Raw genomic sequence first — 12,978 nt, forward strand, 5'->3', positions numbered from 1 at the left:
TTACTGTCTGCACTGTAAAAAAAGAAGAAACAAACAAAGAAAAATCGATTTTGATTTTACATGTAAATATCCAATCCAAGTAAGCTTTTTCTTTTTAAAATGCTAATATAGGCTGGGAAAATAAAGATATGAAGATACTACACTGATGGAAGTAGATGACAAGTGTTGGATGAGTGGTGATTTCAGCTACCGAAATTACAGAAGTAATTTGCCTAGAGGCAGATACAAACATTTTAATTGGTCATCATAAATGATAATGAGGAGAAAACACGGTGAAATTAAGTGCATCCTAATAAAGTAAGGTATGTTAAATTGTGCTGAAGGAAACTCCAGCAATGCTTTTTGACATGATTAATATACTCATGACAATGTGTCTAATGAAGGTTGTTTGCATTTATGCGCTGCCTGTTGCCTCCCTCAGTAGAGATAATTTGGACTGCGCTCATTTACATTGCAGAGCATGAAGTGTAAGATAGCTTACAGTACTATTTTCCTTTATTTATTTTTATCCGCTGTGTCAACAGTCATGTAGGTAGGATTTATTTAACCAGCCTCATATAACACTGAGTAGGGTAGATATAGATGACACCATCATGGAAAAAAAAAGGGATTTTAAGAGTGTTTTATTATTTAATTAAGAGAACATTTCTTGTCCTTATAATTCCTGTTTTTAGTCTTTTTTTTAAACTCCCAAAATTTATAACCATGACCTTCCTTGCTTTTTACTTTCTTTCTCTCCAAAATATTTTCCTGAATGATAAGCCCACAAAAGTACATACATATATATACTTAGTGTGGAATTTCTTGGTTTTGCACATTGATTCTTCCCTGGCGATATTAACTCTCTAACAAGCTTTAAACCTTGCTCAAAGTCCTGTCCATCATCTGTTCTCATTTTCATAATAACGTATGTTTTTCCAAGCACTTCTTCCTATTCATTTTTGAGGGAAGGGGAGGGAAAAAGTTTTTAAATAAACTACAGGTAGCAGATTTAATCTGGAAGTGAATATTTAATCAAAAAAGCGTAGTGATTATTTTAAATATCTCTAGCACACAGAGTAGGGAGCTGGTACTATTTGTTGGCTTTGGCCAGCAGGGCCTGGTGGTGCTCCCAGCTTATGATTAATGAGCTTAAAGGATAGCACTGTGCAACTCAGGGAGATCAGTCAGCATTTGACTGAGCAGATGAGCTTCAGAGGGATAGAATTGCAGGGAAACAAGTTTTCCTGGTGTAACTCCTGCCTATGGTGAGCTTAATGTATCAAATGCAAGCATGTGGCCTGCACACTGAGATGTGTGTCTTTTGAGCGACTCATAAGGCAAAAGTTAGCTTGTGTTTTCTTTTCGCTATCTGAAAAGTTCTTTCTCTTGTTTTGCAGCAGGCTGCTATTTGCTTGGTATGTAAATAATATTTCTTTCCCCAGATCTGGACCGCTCATCCTAGGCCATTACAGAGGCAGGGTACTGTCTGATAAATCCCTGGCTGATACTTTTTAGAAAGCTGCTAATTTGTTTTATTATCATTAAAAGTGAAATGAAAATTACATCCAGGTCATACATCTCAGGTTCTCATCAAGAGAAGAAGGAGACAAGCAGAGAGAATGAGCCTTTGGCATTAGCAGCAAACACAATAAATTGCCTTTCTGAATAAATTGCAGAAACGAAATGGAGAAAAAGTCATTACAACTTGTTAACTATTTCCTGTGGAAAAGGTAGTATGTTTCACTTCTTATTCATGCCAACCTCTTCCTCTGATCCTAGGATACATTCTATGATTATTTGTTACTTCAAAATGTTTATAATGTTGTTATCAAACGTTTTGATCTCACTTGGGGTAAGTAGTAAGAACATCACATTGCTCTTGACTGCATTGAGCAAGATGCTCCTAAAGGTTACATAATGTGTATATAGTACAGCCATTCTAGATATCCATAAAATGCCAACAAACTACAGTCAGCATGGCTATGATTTCAAAACCAAGCCAGTATTTTAGTTTTCCTGTTTACTGTATCCCTTTCACCAGAGTTATTTTAAAGAGCTAATGTTTTGCTGAAATAAAAGAAATAGATAATCCTTGTAAATGAAGAACAGATGCTGTATGTTTCACTTTACAAAGGAACATTTTTAACACTTGATGTCAAGGTAGTAAGGTCACATTTTGTGACTCATGTATGTGTGAATACCTAAAAGGTTTCATTATGCGTCTCTTTCAGTTCACCCAAATTTCTTGGAGCCTTTGTTCTAATAGAAAGTAGCTCCTTTTTTTTCTGTAAATTATACAGCGGTGTCCTGCATGCTGTGTAAAAGTTGTTATCCAAGCATCTGTTACAGCTCTGCTGCCAGTTACCATGTAAATGGAGTGCAGTTAGAGTTGTCAGCATAGTTGTGGTTGCTGTTCCTGCCTATTGTATGTCACAGCATTGGTTTCCTTGGGATGCTTATGTTCCACATTCTCTTTAAAGCTCAAGTACCAGTTTCTGATAAGCTCCGGCCTTTTCCTTGCTCTGGATGCCTGGCAAAGCTGTTTTGTTGCAAGGAGGATGTGCACAGTCTGCCTGCTCTCGTAACTTCATGTGTGGTTTTTGTGGAATTTTTTTTTCTTTTTTGCTTTTGTCTTCACCTATCAGGTAAGGTTGCAGACACCCAGTTAACAGAACTGGCTGATAGAACAGGCCAGTCACTAGGAGCATTAAATACTGGAGATCTTGTCTGCCTAAATGTCACTGCTTTGGCATAGTTAAATTGGTATAAACACAAACATTTAGAGAATTTTCTTTTGATGTTTGTTGATTTATTTCAGTCCAGTACATGTTGCTTGAGAGAAGTGTAATAGTACTAAGATGAAGTTTAAAAAAAATAAATAAAAAATTGTCCTTACTGAACCAATACAATGACTTAAATGCAAACTTAAAATTTTGCAGTACAGTTCTAAAAACTATGTAACTTAAGCTAAAGCAACTTCTGTAATCAACGTTTCCCACACAAGAGATCAGAACGTGATTTAAACCAGTTGCTAATCACTATCTGTTCTTCTTAAGAAAATTAGAATGTAAAGGCCTACAGTGGCTCCTGACACACAGACCATGTTTCTTCTTCCCTTGTAACTCAAAATTGCACTTCTTTCCTCAGTAGCCACTGACGTACCTAGAGCCTTGTAGCGGCTCATTGTAAGCAGGGAAGCCTTTGACTAAATGTTTTTTCAATTTAGATCTTCAGGTGCTCAAAAATGTATGAAATGAGCACTTGTAGGTTGAGTGCTGCTATAAGGCTCCATCCTTAAAGATTTTGCTACCTTCCCTTGATAGCAGCAGCACTGATTGCTGTGGCTGCTGGAGCTGAAGAGCTGGTGTGAAATGTATGCTTCAGATGCATTGAGTGTATTCCAAAAGTGAACCAACAGCCAGAAAGTTAAGCATGTTGGAGTGCAGTTTTACGTTACTTGGTAGGGGGTTTGGAACCAGATGATCTTTAAGGTCCCTTCCAACTTAAGCCATCCTATGGCTATGATTACACCTTATTTGTTTTTCAAACAGCACGTTTGGAATGTCTTTGGGGTTTTGTTTTGAGATTGTTTTTTCTTTCAGAATTCCAGTGGAAAATTAAATTAACTGCAAAAACAGTGCTTACTAGGAGGCAATTTTGTGGGGCTAATGTAGAAGCCTGAGGAGAGACACTGAATGGAAAAAGGATATCAGCCTTCTCTGAGCAGGACTGACATTGTGGAGAGCTGAGACTTTGTTCTCTGCCATAGAAAATGCTTTATGTAGTAGATAAAAGAGTTTGGTTCAGGGATTGCTTTTGACCTGAAATGCCTTGCATCCAGAAACTGGTTTTATTTTTTCCCCTCATTTTGTCTGGGAACTCATTGCAGCCAAGCTGACTGGGTATCCCCAGCAGGCAGCCCTTCCTTCATTCCCATCCCCTCTAGCATTTCTTTGCTTCACAGGTTCTGCAGTGTTGCCATATCAGTTTTCAGTTAAGCAGCAGCCAGTATCCAGGCTGCTGAATTGTGCTGTGATTAACTGTTGAGCAAATTGCACGTAGTGCAGTGGTACTTATGATCATCTAATGAGAAAAAACATTGCCATGATATTGCATAGATTTGCATGTGAGCAACATGAAATTGTTTATTGATGCTGTTTTGACATTCCACAAGTAAGAATTAAACGTACACTAGTCTTTCTCCTTCAAAGTTGGTAGTTCTCCTCTCAGTCTTAAATTTTGCTGTACGTTGAAGGAAATGTTTTGTTTTCATCTGGTACTGAGCAGCTTGTGGACACTGAACAAACCACCCCCACCCCATTTCACAGTATGGAAAGTACAACTGCACTGCACTTCTGAGCGTGGTGTGTTTTACCATGCAAAGACGGAGAATGGAAACGTCATCTTGTGCATCACAGCTTGCTTCTCCTCGTTGGAATTCAGATGACCTGGCTCAAAGTATCATGTCTGTAACTGGGGCTTGTAACAGCTCTAGTCCTAAGTGGGAATGATTTTGGTACTGCAATTTGTATTGAGGCTTTATCCAAAAATAACACAGGAAATGCAGCACACAGTTACTGGAGCAAAGCATTTCTGGCAGATGTCTGTGGCATGCTCCAAGTCTGAGGGCTGGCTTACATTCGTGTTTCATTTAAAAATGTGGTAAAGATTTTTGTTAAGTGCTGACTGCGACTCTGCTCCTCATCTACCAAGCAGAGGGGGCTGGAGGCGAGCTGCAGTCTGTAGTTAAGAGGGACTTATAAATTTGCAAGTAACATTATCTTGTATTAGTGATGTCTTCCTTATACAAGACGATGGATATAAATTATTAACTGAATGAGGTAAGTAATTTCATTTCCTGCTATTTCCTGCTGTCTGTAACAAGTAATTCAAAATGTGGGAGTTTCTAATTTCTCAGGAACAAAATGCCATCTAGTGGTAACTGCTCAATATTTTTGAGTAAACGCGTTCTTTATATTATCAAAAAGTTTTTATGTATTTTTCTGCACATGAGAGGGGCAGAAGAGACTGGGGAGCAACAGCAGCACTGCCTGTCTCGGTGCTTCTGGAAAGCTCCCTCCCTTCCTTTCTTTGTCCTGCTGCAAGTAGCTGAGCTTTCTCCTGCTAAGGGTTGGATGAGCTTCCAAGCATAGCTGGCAGGTTGCTTCTCACTGTTACTTGATGGTGCATGCAGCACTTTTAGTGTGGCTGATGCTATATGAGGAGATGCTGGAAGCCACTTCTGCATCTCTCTCTGGGCAGAGAGCTCTCAAAAAGGTCTCTGCCATGAGCCAGAGACAACTCTACTATTACAGCAAGAACAAGGAATACTTTTTTCCTCAAATGATATTGAAATGTACTTGTGACTGTAGTCTGGGGGCTGGACCCATCAGTCACACTCGGCCTGAGCCCACCCAAGGGAGTACTCCCATTCATCTGGTGGTTTTGCTCTACATCATGATAGGGTTTTTCTGCTTTTGTTTATTCATCTGTGGTATGTGGTGAGAGTGCTCAGCAGGAGCTCAGGTCTCCTCGGGTAGCAGAGGAGTGGGGCCTGGTGGCTGGCAGGGCCGCAGGCAGCCCAGGACTCAGAGCTCTGTGTGGGAGGTGAAAAGTTCGTTTGAAGCAAAGGGATGGAGGAAGAGACAGGATTTTCTGCATTAAAAGGGCATTTTGTCCTCCCTTTTCCTCCTTGTTCTATGCTCGTGCTCATCTGTTTCCTTCTCCACCTTTGGTAAAGATTTTGTAGATATAATACAAACCAATTAGAAAAAGCAGGCAAATGGCATTTGCTGGGCTCCTGGCAGTAGCAGCTAATGAGAGCCAAAGTCCTCGGCTCCAAGGGTTGCAGGCCCAAGCTTCATGCCATATCTTGTACCCACATGAGCTCTGCCATTACAGTGCAGAGGTCCAGCAGGCTTCAGCTGCAGGGCTGAACTTCATCCAGGTGCCACTGCCAGCACTGCGGAGGTCATCACTGGCTTGTGACCCTTGGTCCCTGGAAGGTAAGGGCCAGAATTCTGGTGCAACTCCGTCTCCCATGAGTGAACAAGGGGGATCAGAGTATAGGATGGATGCTAGCTTACATGTAGTACAGTGCATTGCTTTGGCCCCTTGGAGCAGAAAACCACTCATTCTTTTGCAATTATGGTCACATGCAAACCATCACAATGAAAGCCAGCTTTCCCTGTGTCTCACAACCACCTTGCTTTTCTCAGTTGTCTAAATAACCAATGCATTTTATAGTCCTATCAAGAGAATCAATAACACACCAAGTCTTAGTAATTGTTTCTGGCGCTGCCAATTTAGGACCTGGATATCTGCTAATTTACTCCTGCTTTGTGAGGTACTTTCCACATGTCTTAGCTGACAATAAGCAAAATGTTCACGATCAAGGGATGCATCTATTTTATTACTAAAGAAAAAGGAAATAACATTCATTTTTCCCCTTTCCTTGCCCTCCTCTCCCCAGCAAAATGGTGACATCAGTTACGGAAACCACATAATAAATTATGCTTTTTGGCACAGATAAAAGGGCTTCAAAGGGATCAGATAATTCTGTCCCTTCATAAGTAATCTTACTGCTGCAAACTTGCAGTTCACTATAACTATTTTGGGACTGGGAGATCAATTAACGAATCGTGAAAATCTCCGATCTTAATTAAATCCCACTATTACTTCCAAGAGTGATTTGTCTTCTCTTTAGGAATAATACTTGATTTAAACAGCTTGTTTGTTTAACAGACTCTATTGATCCCTTCAGTAACACTTTAAAATCATTATGAGAAAAACTTTGCTCAGTTCCAGCTCTTTGAAGTTGTTTTAGTTAATGCCATCTCCCTGGGAGCCCCAAGAGCTAATGCAGGACTTGAAAGTTATTTCCAGTGTTACTCTGTGCTTGTTGTGCTCTGCTGTTAACCTGACTTCTTGCAGAGCTGCCTGTGTTATGTACAGCAAAGCTGAAAGCTACCGATGGTGTGTTTGCTTTTTTAGCTCAGTTTGAAAGGTTTTATGTTCTCCTTTGAAAGCCTTTTGAATTGAGTTGGAAGAAACCTTTGAAGGCCATCCAACCCAACTCCCCTGCAATGAAGAGGGAAACCACAGCTAGATCAGGCTGCTCAGTGCTCTGTCCACCCTGACCTTGAATGTCCAGGGATGAAGCATTCACCTCCTCTCTGGACAACCTGTGACCACCACAGACCCTGGTAAAGAGTCTCTCTTTCCTTCTTATAGCTCCCCTCTAGATGCTGAAAGACCATTATCAGATCTCCCCAGAGCTTTCTCTTCTCCAGGCTGAACAGTCCCAGCTCTCTCAGCCTGTCCTTGCAAGGGAAGTGTTCCATTCCTGGGATTATTTTTGAGGCTCTCTTCAGACACACTCCAACATGGTCAATGTCTCTCTTGTACTGAGGACTCCACATCTGGATGCAGTATTCCTGGTGAGGCCTCACCAGCACAGAGCAGAGGGGCAGGATCACCTCACTCAACCTGCTGGCCATGCTGCTTTCAATGCAGCCCAAGATGCAGATTCTTTTGATGCATTCTTGTTGATGGAACGCATGGAAAACATGGCTGAACTGCAGTTCAGTTAGCTAAGGCATGTGCTACCTGAGCACTCTCAGATCTGGTCTTAGAAGCATCTTCAGCTCATAAAAGTTCATTCTATGAGGGCAGTGGATGAATTTCTGCTTGACGACTAGACTGTAATTTGTACAGTAGGAAATTCTCAGAACATTCCCAAAGTTCAGGTCTTACTCAGTCTATTTTTTACAGTAGCATAAAAACTGCATCAGATTTGGAGCTGAATTTTGACTTAACAGGGCCTATCCTCCCTTGTCTGTATAAAGCAAATTACTGAGCTTTAAAATATCCTTCAACATTTCATGTGCTCTTAAGCTTGAACGTTCTTTCAAAGACCCCTAAGTGCCTAGGAGATGCAGTTCTGAGAAGCAAGATGTGTGAGTATTTGCAAGATGCAAAAAACATTTTGTTGTTGAATGGCTTCAGCAGCATTGGATTATCTAAGAATGTAGAAATAATTTTGAGGGCTCTGATATTAGAAAATCAAATAATTGCACTAAGAGAGAAGTATATATTTTTTTAAAATGTTGCTGAAAGCAGTTAAACAGAGCTTTCCAGCATTTTCTGGGGATAAAAACTTCCAGTTGATGATTTAGTACAAAATACTTCTCTCTACTGAATATTCTACACAGCGCTTCGGAACTGCAGTTCTGTTGCTAATGAGAATGTTTAATACCTTTGGCAATTCCTCGAAGACATCCAGTAGATCTAGAAGTGGATCTAGAAACTACAATTTATTGCATGAAGAACTGCTGCCAATTCTGTGGCATAGTTTATGGCTTCAAGCAGGAGCTCATCTGCTGAGGGTTGAAGACGTTTTCAAAGTCAGGACTAGAAGTATCTTGTAGATTTTTGAATCCAGCTTTTTCTTGTTTTTTAGTGTTTATGGATAAAATTGTAACAGTTTATTCCCAAGACTATCCTGCAAATGGCTTACCTTCTGTTTTTTAAAATTGTAATTACCATTTTTTTTTCCAAATGCATACAAGCACTCTTTCAACTAATGCCTGAATCTTTCTAAACGTGATATAAAAAGGAAATATGAAAGTTAAATAGAAGCTGTAAGCTGCATTTTAGAGGTAATATAAACACACTTGGGTGTTTTACAGCCCATCAGTATTATCTCCTTTGATGCCTGAAGCTTGTCCCTAGGAGACAGAAAGCAGACACTTCCTGGAATTCCTCTAATTAGCTTGTTCATTTCACTTAATAAAACAAGCAATCAAAAACATTATGTGTTTCATATGCAGGACTCTTAAAAAATAAGAGAACATACCATTCTATATATATCTCAGCAAGTACAAGCAATTTTGGAATTTTCTAGGATCTTGTTAACATAATGAATAGCTGGTCATGCATTATATATATATCTGCTGATAAGACCCACTAGTGAGCATACATACAGGCAGTAAGAAAGCTCATGTAGAATCATAAAATGGCTTGGGTTGGAAAGGACCCCAAGGATCACATCAAGTTCCAATTTCCCCACCACAGGCAGGACCACCAATCTCCAGATTTGGTATTAGAGCAGGTTGTCCAGGGCCCCATCCAGCCTGGTCTTGAATACCTCCAGGGATGGAGGCATCCACAGCCTCTCAGGCAGCCCGTTCCAGCACCTCACTTCTCTCTGTGAAGAATTTCCCCTGACATAAACCTAAACTTTCTCTCTTGAGCTTAAAACCATTCTCCCTTCTCCTATCACTGTCTACTTTTGTAAAATCTTGATTCTTCTCCTTTTTGTAATCCTCTTTTAAATACTGGAAGGCTGCAATGAGGTTTTCTTGCAGCTTCTCTGCTGGCTGAACAAGCCTTCAGCATGTCTTTGTAGGGGAGGTGCTCCACAGAGTCCATTGCTAGAATATATTCTGACCAGCTGCAAATAATAATATTCTTTTGCAGCTCTAAGTAGTTTGGTTTCTTGCCCTTTCTTGCCCATCCTTGTGCCACTTGCTCTCAGTGTCTCGTGGAAGCTGTTGTGAGAGGAAGCTCCGTGGCTCACATTGTACATCTTTCTGGGCTCCAAGCTCATATCCTCATGTAGGTCATGACCTAATGGGAGGCAAGTTTTGGTCAATTTTGGTCAAATCTAGCAATTTATATGATGATTATTACCTTTAATAATTAAAAACTTGTATAGCTTTTCCTTTCATTTCATTTTCCAATCTTTTTCTGGCTCCTGCTCTTAGAAAAGCAGAATTAGAAGAATTTCCTCTGTGGAGCTGTACTGGAAGTACTTTTAAATTCATGTTTGAAAGCATTAGAGGAGCTTTGATGATGTTAATTGAATAAAGGGGCCAAAAACTAAGTAGACCATTTTAGGATTCTGCATCATTAATTCCTATGTGTGACAATCATCTTTAATCTCACCGCTATGCTGCTCTTAAAATCAAAGGGACTAAAGGTGAAAGCTTGGAAAAGATGGTTCTTGGTATGCAAGTGACCTCTGAACTGAAAGACAGAGAAAAATCACTTACTTGAGAAGGTGAAAGTAGTCACCCAATGCAGAGCAAAAGGAGCTGTTCCATTACAGCCAGCCGTGCACCTTGAGTGCTGCGTGCATTGTTGGTGTTGAAGCAAAGTGGGGGCAAAGCTGAGCACTGTAACTTGCTGCTGTTGTCATTTGTTGAGTGGGAAAAGCTGGCTGTGAAATGTAATTTGGGTGTGAGTTTTCTTTTTAATGGAAGTTATATCAAAGCTTAAGATAATTCTTCAGATTACAGATACAGTATAGTATTTACAGTATATATACAGTATATTTATAGTATCTATATAGTATATATACAGTATTTACAGTATATACAAATACAGATAGTATTTACTATATACCATCTATAGTTCATGATGTAATTCTCATCGCATATTATGCGGATGCCTTGGAAATCCATTAAGTGGGAGCCATAATGTGAAAGCCCTAAAGACGTGTCTTGGAAAGGGCTCTGCTCAGGTGGCATAGAGGAGAATGAGCTTTTTTCTTTGATGCTATCAAAGTCCAAAACAGCATGTCTCATACCACCCATCTAAATGGAGCGAATTGATTAGATGTGATTGGCTTATTTTGACAGCTAAAAAAAAAAAAAAATTATTGCCATGGAAATCCCCAGACTAGCACTGGTGCAAGCAAGAGGCTGATTATGCCTGGCTTGCAAAGGTCGCTGATTGCTGCTGTACTTGATGCAGGCCTCCTGTCTCCCCCTGTGCCTGTGCAGAGCCAAGTAATATTACATTTAAGTGACTTGGCCATTTGTAATGAAGAGCATTGGAAAGATAAGTTCAAACGACAGTTCTCTCATCAAAGCAAGAAACATTCAAAATATTGGTAGCATGCAGGGACACTTCTGTATTTGTTGTAGACTTGCTGTTATGTTGAAGTAGCTGCACTTACTAAATATTAATTTTAACTAGAAAGCTTAAGAAAGCTCAGCAGTCAGTCTTCCAACTTTTTATTGATGACTTGTAAATTATGTAGAACCACTGAGCAAGTGGTAGAAACCTGTCTTGCCTTTTCCAGGGAGCAAACTCTGCACTGCAGAGGAGAGGAGCTGTGGAGGCGCTGGTAACGCAGCCGCTGGCAGTTACGTGTTAGGCTTCTGCTGAGCTGCCTCCTGCTGCAAGGGGCAGCTGTCTTGAGATGCTACCCCTATTCATCAAGTAACATTTCACCATGCCTTCACTTTTACTATTTCCCATTAATAAGGGACGGCTTTACTTTATGTTTATTTTCCTTCACATAATATTGGATTTACAAGCTGGAAACCTTTCTTTAGGTTGAGTATAAATCTTTATAAATGTCAGTAATTAATTTTAAAATCTCATTTATCAATATATAATGAGTGAATTAGTTCAGGTTTGAAGAATAAATGTGTTGTAATTAGGCACAATTTTGCACCAGGCCCACAGACATTCAGATGGATCAATGGAGGACAACAGTGGGTAGCAGGCTGTGCCCTGTGCCCACGTCAGAAGCGAGAGGCACAGGGGTAGGGGCCACAGTGGAGCAGTAGACACTGGCAGCCTGCCCTAAATCCCAGTAAGGAGATTTAATGCAGAGAATGAAGCAGTGGTAATTGCCTCTGGAATGTTAAGAGCTCTGAAGCTCAGGGGAGGAGGTGAAAAAGCAGCTGAAGGACAAGGAGCGGTGCGGAAAATAGCATCCTGCATCTGTATTGCTCTTCCAGAGAGTACAGCCTCGGTGCACCCTGAACGTTCCTAACAGGCAACAAGTGTAACTGCGCTTCTGCTACAGTGTGGTGCCAACAAACCTTCTTAAAAGGGAGAGCTTCAAGAGAAACTACATACCAAGATCATCCTTGCGAAGCAATGGCGAGGTGCCTCAGTAGTGCTCACTAAGGAAATTCCCAGAATTGTTGCTAAGACATCATTGCCAGTGCTCTGAGGTGTGCTGGCTCCACAAGATATTATGTAATTGTAAGATACTGTTGCTGTTATATGGGAATAGCCATGATGATTTTAGGCCTGCTCAAAAAGCAAGGTGTGGGAGAAGAGACCCTTGCTTTAGAGAACACAGGGCTGTTTGCGTGCTTTTTCCTCCTGATCTGTGCCTCTGATTTCTTCCTCACATGTCAAAGTGTTACTTTCTGTGGGCAAGAAAACATTTCTAATTTAAACAAAGTGGTCATTAGATAAAGATGTCGGTGTAGTGGCAGAGAAAAAACTGGCTGTGTAATTCAAGGAAATCTGAGGGGATACTGACATTGTATCTCAGGAAATGTAAGAAAAGAAGTCTGTGTGAAGATCCACTTCCTTTCAAAAAGCAAAGCAAAGACCACGTCGTGTAGGCAAAATGGCAGAGGTTTGTTGTTGCTTCTTCCAACCCATTTTCCAGCTACTTAAGTCTCATTTTAGCCCTGCAATCAGTGTATTATTTCACAGTAGTCCCGCTGCTCCACAGACTTCCACACTTCATACGTGCAAAATAAAAACGCTTGGTGAAATCAGGTCCACCGTGCTACACTTCCTCTGCTTTACTTCTTCTCAAGTGCAAGGACTGCTGTTTCACGCGAAGCCATCAAGTCACCCAGCCGTGTATGTGCTAACTAACCCCTGCCTGTAAGCATTTGTTCCTAGGGTAAGAATGCAAGCGCGGGCAGCGAGTTAGGCTCTTCTTTCACCTGAAGGATTTGACTACCGTTTACGGTGCCAGCTGGCGGCCGCCGGCGGTTGGAACTTCTCGTACCCGGGGAGTTCTCAGGGGTCCGCAGGGACCGCGAGGAGGACGCTCCGTCGCGCAGCGAGCCCTCCCGCTGCTCTAAACGCGGTGCTTTGTCCCAGGATTGCTCCCCCTCCGGGCCGCGGCAGCCCGGGGCTCCGCACCTGCCGCCCGGCCCCGGCGCTCCTTTGTGCCTCGGCGGCGGGGCGGCCGCGTTGCCATGGGAACGGCCCCGCCGGCTGCGGCAG

The 12,978-nt window shown here is 41.3% G+C and overlaps 1 long non-coding RNA gene across 1 annotated transcript; it reads right to left on the reverse strand.

Moving 5' to 3' along the window:
* Positions 1-9,523: 9,523 nt before the first annotated feature.
* Positions 9,524-12,964, reverse strand: LOC109368589. The gene is made up of 3 exons (XR_002116775.2): positions 11,860-12,964; positions 10,038-10,204; positions 9,524-9,612 (listed from the first exon to the last, which is right to left on the reverse strand). It is a non-coding gene; the product is annotated as an uncharacterized LOC109368589 (long non-coding RNA).
* Positions 12,965-12,978: the final 14 nt, after the last annotated feature.

This window comes from Meleagris gallopavo, chromosome 7 (assembly GCF_000146605.3).
Source record: "Meleagris gallopavo isolate NT-WF06-2002-E0010 breed Aviagen turkey brand Nicholas breeding stock chromosome 7, Turkey_5.1, whole genome shotgun sequence".
NCBI classification, from domain to species: Eukaryota; Metazoa; Chordata; class Aves; order Galliformes; family Phasianidae; genus Meleagris; species Meleagris gallopavo.